An 8,582-nucleotide genomic window follows, 5' to 3' on the forward strand; every position below is an offset into this window, starting at 1 on the left:
CTTATAGACGGATTTGTCTGAAATGTGAGGGGGAGTTATAGTTCTACCCTTGCCTATAGGCTTCTCGGCTTAGGTCTGTGTACTGAGGGTCGGGGATAGTAGAGTAACTTTGCTTCTCCCCAAATAGTGGGCGGGAGCTATTTCGGGCGAGGAGGGCGTGTTTTGAACTATAGTGGCCACGAGCGATTTCGGGCGAGGAGAGATTGTTTTCAAATAGTGGGCGCGAGCTATTTCGGGCGAGGAGAGATGTTTTGCCGACCATGTTTATGAATTATTCGGCACATGTCATTTTGGCCAAGGAGAAGGCGCGCTTGGATGAAGTTACGAACCTACCCTCGATGTACAACGGGCCAATTGATGTGTGTCCCACATAGGACGGTAATTTCGCGTCTCCCATTTATTTGCTCGGGCGAATTCCACCTAGCAGAGAGGATGTTTAACGGTTCGTTAAATTGTGGGAGAACGGGCATCCACGTCTACCTTACCATGTCAATTCGAATCAAATTTTGAAATATTAGCTTGCCACTTCTTTTTTAGATGGAGAGATGATGATTGGGAGTAATGTGTTTTTACATGCTCGTTGCTAGCGATTTACTATATGACAAATAGTTGACCCACTCAAAAACGCGAATCAAACCCAAAATGAAATATCTCGATTCAATGAAATAGCACAATCAGTAGGTCAAATAGTGAACTAAATCCAAAATTGAACACCTCAATCGAGTAGCATGTTGTACAGTATTATAGTACTCCATGAACATGTTGAAAGTCAAATTAAAGAACTTTTTTGATATACGCATATATCCGTTCATGTGTGGATTGCAGACAACATGTTCTCCAATTTAAATATTTGAATGCAAGTTTATATCGAAACATGGTGCATAAAACGCGACCTCCCCCTCTCCCGGATGATGAAGCTATGTACCTAGGGTAGGGTCATGGACCTGTCTAAGCTACCCTACCCAAGGACATCTCTAGAAGAAACTACCTGTCAGTCGACCTAGAGGTGATCCACTCGAAGGACTCGAGGACATTCGACCATGAAGATAAACACTCGACCATGAAGCTAACCACTCGACAGCCAGGAGATCTAAAGTCACTCTGCACGCAACAGTCTGTCATTAAGTAGCCTTTATGGTCTTCATACCACTTTATGAGGGTGTTACCAGTAACCCCCTGACTTAATGTACTTTAAACCCTGCATAACTGAGGGCTGGAGGGGTCTGGTGAACTCTATATAAGCCACCCCCTCCTCAGTGTAAAGGGTTCGCATCCCTGTAACTCACACGCATATAATCCAGTCGACCGCCTCTGGGCACCGAGACGTAGGGCTGTTACTTCTTCCGAGAAGGGCCTGAACTCGTAAAACTCTTGCGTGTACAACTACTCCATAGCTAGGATCTTGCCTCTCCTTTAGTACCCCCCTACACTACTGTCAAACTTAGAACCATGACAGTTGGCGCCCACCGTGGGGCCGGTGTCTTAGAAACTTATTGGAGAAGTTGTAGTTTTTTCCGATCTCCTTCATCATGGCTTCAGGCAGAGTTTTGGTTGAGGGCCGCGAGATCTGTCTCGGCACGCTCACGTTCGTCGCCGACGACTCTACCTGGCTTCAGGAGGCTCCGCTCAACGTCGACGCGCTCCCAGTCCGTGGAGCGACGCACTTTCGCGCATGCGTCCACGGTGTCCTCTTGCGGCAACCGTCGACCCAGTATCGACCGGTTTTCGTGTCATACTCCCTCCCGGCTTCCCGCCGGCGCAAGCGCTCCGGTCGGTCGAGGCTTCAGCTGTGGGTGAGGCACGCGGTGGCTGGCCAGTCGACCACCGCCCAAGTCACGGCAATCGAGCCCGACGAATCTCTCTGCGGCCTGTTCGATCTATCGACTGGCTCCGCAGAGACTGCATCCAAGTGCGATAGCAGTGATCCAGCGGTGGAGGTCCTGTTGGTCAATGGACCACACGGTCCCCCCGGCTTTCCCGGCACCGAGGGAGGCAACGGCAGAGGCGATCCATCGCACGCCCATGAAGAATACCTCCCCAAGCCCCTTGATTCGCTGCAGAGGGAAGAACTTCGCTGCCGGAACATGGATGCACTTCCCACTCCTATCGTTGGAGAAACCCCTGAGGCTCGCGCCTTAGAGGAAGCGCGCTTGGCCAACCTGGCTGAGTGCACTCGACAGGAGAACCTTCAGCGAGCACTCGACGAGCGTGCACGGCAATGGGTCCCGGACTCTAGTCGCCGTCAGCTCTTTCTGCCTCCGACTCAGGTATATCGAACTCCGATCCAGAATTTAGCAGCTGCAGCCCGTATAGCAGAATCAATTCAGCCTTCCCAGTCAGAGGCTGGCAGAGGCTTGATGTAGATTAGAGATTTGCTCCGGGTAGCAGGAGATCAAAATTCAGCTATATCCCAGTCGCGGAACAGGATTCACAGCAAATCCGTGGCTGCGAATATGGTCCAGTCGGCTCATAGCCCCAGATCGCCCCCGAGGCGTGAAGGGCATGGAGACCGGCACGATCAGTACAGGAACCATGAGCAGTATGATCACCGATTCGATCGCGATGATCGACGTCGAGTGCCCACCCCTCCCCCAAGGGGTGGATCCTACGCACCTCGACATCAGGATGATAGATGCCAGCACAGTGGCGGGCGAAGAATTCCAGTCGACCCCAGGGAACCTGGCTTTGATGCGAGATCCATCATCATTCAAGGTCTGGTCGACCGGAACAGAGCTCACAGAGAGGGTCACGACAGAGATGTTTCAGCAGAGCCATCAAGGCCGCGGTGATTCCCCCAACTTCAGGTTGGCGACTGGAGTTAGTAAATTCAATGGTGAGTCTAAGCCTGATACTTGGCTTGAAGACTACCGAGTGGCTGTCCAAATCGGCGGCGGAAATGATGAGGTGGCCATGAAGCATCTGCCTCTTATGTTGGAGGGATCGGCCAGAGCATGGTTGAATCAGTTGACACCTAGCAGCATTTACACGTGGGAAGACCTTTCCCGAGTGATTGTCAGAATGTTCGAAGGAACATGCAAGCGACCAGCAGGACTGACAGAGCTGCAATCTTGTGTGCAGAAGTCGAATGAGACTTTGAGAGATTACATCCAGAGATGGATCACATTGGACCACACAATAGAGAATGTATCTGATCACCAGGCAGTCTGCGCCTTCAAGGAAGGCGTTAAGTACAGAGAGCTCAGCCTGAAGTTAGGTCGAACCGGAGACATGTCTCTGAGTCGAATGATGGAGATAGCCACCAAATATGCCAATGGTGAGGAAGAGGATCAGCTCCGGAGTGGCAAACACAAGTCAATCGCCCAGGAAACCGGAGGAGGGAACTCCAGTCGGAAGCAAAAGCGGAAAGCCGAGCCAGCTGCTCCTGGAGAAGCCTTGGCCGTGACTCAGGGAAAGTTCAAAGGAAAGCCCAAAGGGCCTTGGAACCCCAAGAAGGTGAAAGATAAAGAGGGAAATGACGTGATGGATTTACCGTGTCACATCCACACAAAGAAAGATGAAGAGGGTAATTTCATTTACCCAAAGCATACCACTCGACAATGTCGACTCCTGATACAGCAGTTCGAGGGGAAACAGTCCAAGGATAAGGAAAAAGAGTCGGACAAAGTTGAGGACAAGGGGGATAGTGACGAAGAATATCTTCAGGTCAATTCCACTTTGGTGATTTTTGCTGACGTTGAGAGCAAAAGTCGAGTGAAAGTTATAAACCAAGAGGTGAATATGGTCGCTCCGGCGACACCCAATTATCTGAAGTGGTCTCAGACGGCCATCACATTCGACAAGTCTGATCACCCGACACACATAGCCATCCCTGGGAGGCAAGCTCTGGTGGTCGACCCAGTCGTCGAAGGCACTCGACTGACTAAAGTGTTGATGGATGGCGGAAGTAGTTTGAATATACTATATGCTGAGACGCTGAAAGGGATGGGCATTCCAGTGTCCAGACTCAGCACAAGCAACATGAGTTTCTATGGAGTCATTCCCGGCAAGAAGGCCGCGTCACTCGGCCAGATTGCTCTCGATGTGGTTTTTGGTGATTCCAAAAACTTCCGCAAAGAAAAGTTGACATTTGAGGTTGTGGATTTCCAAAGTGCCTATCACGCCACTTTGGTTAGGCCAGCTTATGCACGTTTTATGGCTCGACCATGTTACATGTACCTAAAATGGAAGATGCCTGGCCCTAAAGGCGTGATCACTGTTACTAGTAATCGCAAGAAGGCGGAAGAGTGCTTTCAGAAAGCCTCAAAGATCCCCGATGCTCAGATGGTGGCAGAAGAGTGGCAGGAACACCAGAGAAATGCAGACCCAAGTGATTTGTTGCGAGCCAAGAAGCCCGCTACGGAATCAGCGTTTCAGTCGTCCAGTGAGACAAAACTAGTTCGCATCCACCCGACCGACCCCAACGCTGCTCCGACCAATATCTCCACAACACTCGACCCCAAATAGGAAGAAGCGCTCATCCAGTTCCTCCGTGAGAACTGGGACATCTTTGCATGGAAACCTTCTGACATGTCGGGTGTACCCACGGGGCTGGCTGAGCACCGTCTGCGAGTCGACTCGAAGGCAAAACCTGTCAAGGAATATCTGCGATAATCCGCCATCCAAAAAAGGAAGGCTATTTGCGAAGAGGTGGCTCGGCTCTTAGCAGCAGAGTTTATCCGAGAGATTTACCACTCCGAGTGGCTCGTCAATGTTGTCAGGGTCCCCAAGAAGGACAAGTCCCTTCGCATGTGCATTGACTTTAAACATATCAATCGGGCCTGCCCGAAAGATCATTTTCCTCTTCCCCGCATCGACCAAATAGTCGATTCGACTGCGGGATGCGAACGATTGTCTTTCTTAGACGCTTATTCCGGGTACCATCAGATCCGTCTGTATGGACCCGATGAAATCAAAACAGCTTTCATCACCCCATTCGGGTGCTTCTGTTATGTCACCATGCCATTCGGCCTCAAGAATGCCGGAGCCACATTCATGAGGATGATTCAGAAGTGTTTGCTCACTCAAATCAGTCGAAATGTGGAAGCATACATGGATGACATTGTGGTCAAGTCACAGAAAGGTTCCGACCTGCTGACTGACCTCGCTGAAACATTTGCCAACCTTAGGAGGTATGATATCAAGCTTAATCCATCCAAGTGCACATTCGGAGTTCCTGGCGGAAAGTTACTCGGTTTTCTCGTTTCCGAACAAGGAATCGACGCAAACCCAGAGAAAGTGGGCACTATACTCTGAATGAAATGACCTGTGCGTGTGCACGATGTTCAAAAGCTTACTGGTTGCTTGGCCACCCTAAGTGGATTCATCTCTCGTCTCGTTGAGAAGGCATTGCCTCTTTACCAACTGATGAAGAAGTCAGACAAGTTCGAGTGGACTCCTGAAGCTGATGCAGCGTTTGCAGAGTTAAAAACCCTGCTTTCCACCCAGCCGGTGCTTGCTGCCCCAATCAGCAAAGAGCCTTTGCTGCTTTACATTGCAGCCACAGGACAAGTCATCAGTATAGTACTTACGGTCGAGCGGGAAGAAGAAGGGAAAGCCTTCAAAGTTCAGCGCCCAATATATTATATTTCTGAAGTTCTGACCCCATCAAAGCAAAGATATCCTCATTATCAGAAGCTTGTATATGGGATTTATATGACCACGAAGAAAGTTGCTCACTATTTCTCTGACCATACCATCATAGTCGTCAGCGACGCCCCATTATCAGAGATTCTATACAACAGGGATGCAACTGGTCGAGTGGCAACATGGGCGATTGAACTCCTTCCCTTGGATATCAGATTTGAGGCAAAGAAAGCTATCAAGTCCCAAGCAATAGCAGATTTCCTCGCCGAGTGGACTGAACAGCAATTGCCGACTCAAGTTCACTCGGAGCACAGGACCATGTTCTTTGATGGCTCTAAAATGCTGAATGGTTCTGGTGCGGGGGTAGTGTTGGTTTCCCCCCGAGGAGATAAGCTCAGATATGTACTCCAGATTCACTTTGATTCCTCCAACAACGAAGCAGAATACGAAGCACTTTTGTATGGGTTGCGCATGGCTATTTCACTCGGCGTCCATCGCCTCATGGTATACGGCGACTCGGATTTGGTGGTTAACCAACTGATGAAGGAATGGGATGTCAGAAGCCCAGCTATGACTGGTTACTGCAACGCAGTAAGAAAGCTGGAGAAGAAATTCAAGGGGTTAGAGCTCCATCACGTACCCCGACTGAAAAATCAAGCAGCTGAGGACTTGGCGAAGATAGTTTCTAAGAGAGAAGCCATTCCAAGTGGCGTGTTTTTGGAGCATGTCCATGTGCCGTCAGTTCAAGAGGATCCTTTCACCGAAGAAGCCCCGCAGCCAAAAAGTGCCACGGATTCGACTAAAGTTGAGGTCCAAGTCGTGGTCGACCTAATCATGGTAGTTCTGGTTATCACCCCCGACTGGACAGTGCCTTACATCGCGTATATCCTAAGGAAAGAGCTCCCAGAGAATGAAGAAGAGGCTCGGCAGATCGTCCGTCGATCCAAGGCCTTTACTGTCATGAAGGGAGAGTTGTATAGAGAAAGTGCGACTGGAGTCAGCCAGAAATGCATAACGCCGGAAGAGGGTCGAATGATTCTCAACAACATCCACTCAGGGACCTATGGCCATCATGCGTCCTCTCGGACCATCGTGGCTAAAGCATACGGAGCGGGTTTTTACTGGCCCAGAGCAAATGAAATGGCGAAAGAGATAGTCGACAAGTGTGAAGGATGTCAGTACTACTCCAATATGTCACACAACCCCGCTTCAGCCTTGAAGAACATTCCAATCGTCTAGCCTTTTGCTGTTTGGGGGTTAGATATGGTTGGGCCACTAAGAACTGGCAGGAGCGGCTTCACCCATGTACTGGTGGCAGTCGACAAGTTCACCAAGTGGATCGAAGCTAAGCCCATTAAAAATCTTGATGCTGGCACCGCCATCAGCTTCATCAGAGAATTGATATTCAGATATGGAGTTCCGCATAGCATCATCACTGATAATGGGTCAAACTTCGATTTCGATCAATTCAAAGCCTTCTGCACTTCTCAAGGCACATGAGTCGACTACACTTCAGTCGCCCACCCCCAGTCGAATGGACAAGCAGAAAGAGCAAACGGCCTCATTCTCAAAGGACTGAAACCCCGGTTGATGCGTGACCTCAAGCACGCAGCAGGCGCATGGGTCGACGAACTTCCATCAGTTCTTTGGGGATTGAGGACTACTCCAAATCGGTCGACTGGGAGAACCCCGTTCTTTCTAGTCTATGGAGCTGAAGCGGTGCTGCCGAGTGACCTGCTTCACAATGCACTGCAAGTCGAGCTCTACTCTGAAGTCGAAGCAGAACAACCCCGGCAGGACGCAGTCGACCTTCTGGAAGAAGAAAGAGAGATGGCCATCATCTGATCGACCATCTATCAGCAAGACTTGCGCCGATTCTACGCTAGAAATGTGAAGAGCCGAGCCTTCCAAGAAGGAGACTTGGTCCTCCGAGTGGACCAACAGAAGCCACACAAATTTGCCCCTACTTGGAAAGGCCCCTTCATCGTCACCAAAGTTCTCCACAACGGAGCATACCGTCTTTACAACGTCGATCGCCAAATTGATGAGCCACGAGCTTGGAATGCGGATCTGCTCCACCCCTTTTATACTTAAGTACTCACTGTGATGAGATGTAATAAAAGTACTCCTGTAGTTTATCTATCAAAGACAAAAGTGTTATAATTTTCCCATTAATTGTTGCCGCTTTTGCTTATGTAATAAATCTCCCAGTGGGTGGCTTAGCTGCGAATCCGTTTCGCCTAAGTTTGAAAAAAAATCCTACCGAGTGAGAGCAAACCTCCCACTGGGAGACTTAGCTGCGAATCTGTTTCGCCTAAGTACTTGAAATCCTACCGAGTGGAGAGCAAACCTCCCAACTCGGAGGCTTAGCTGCGAATCCGTTTTGCCTAAGTGCTTGAAATCCTACCGAGTGGAGAGCAAACCTCCCACTCGGGGGCTTAGATGCAAATCTGTTTCGCCTAAGTGCTTGAAATCCTACCGAGTGGAGAGCAAACCTCCCACTCGGGGGCTTAGCTGTGAATCCAGTACTCGCCTAAGTGTTTAAAATCCTACTGAGTGGAGAGCAAACCTCCCACTCAGGGGCTTAGCTGTAGTCCAGTACTCGCATAAGTATTTAAAATCCTACCGAGTGGAGAGCAGACCTCCCACTCAGGGGCTTAGCTGCAGTCCAGCACTCGCCTAAGTATGAAATTTATTCCGATCCGCAAGGATGACAAGGTGCAGGTCGACTACTACCTTCTCCTTCGAGCTACAGCACAAATATAATGAGAAACAATAAAAATCCTACCGAGTGGTGAATCCGCCTCCCACTTGGGGGCTTAGCTGCAGCCCAGTGCTCGCCTAAGTGTTTAAAATCCTACCGAGTGGTGAATCCGCCTCCCACTCGGGGGCTTAGCTGCAACCCAGTGCTCTCCTAAGTATTTAAAATCCTACGTTGTGGTGAATCCGCCTCCCACTCGGGGGCTTAGCTGCATCCCAGTGTTCGCCTAAGTGTTTAA

The sequence above is a fragment of the Triticum aestivum genome, chromosome 6B, assembly GCF_018294505.1.
Source record: "Triticum aestivum cultivar Chinese Spring chromosome 6B, IWGSC CS RefSeq v2.1, whole genome shotgun sequence".
In the NCBI taxonomy this organism is placed as follows: Eukaryota; Viridiplantae; Streptophyta; class Magnoliopsida; order Poales; family Poaceae; genus Triticum; species Triticum aestivum.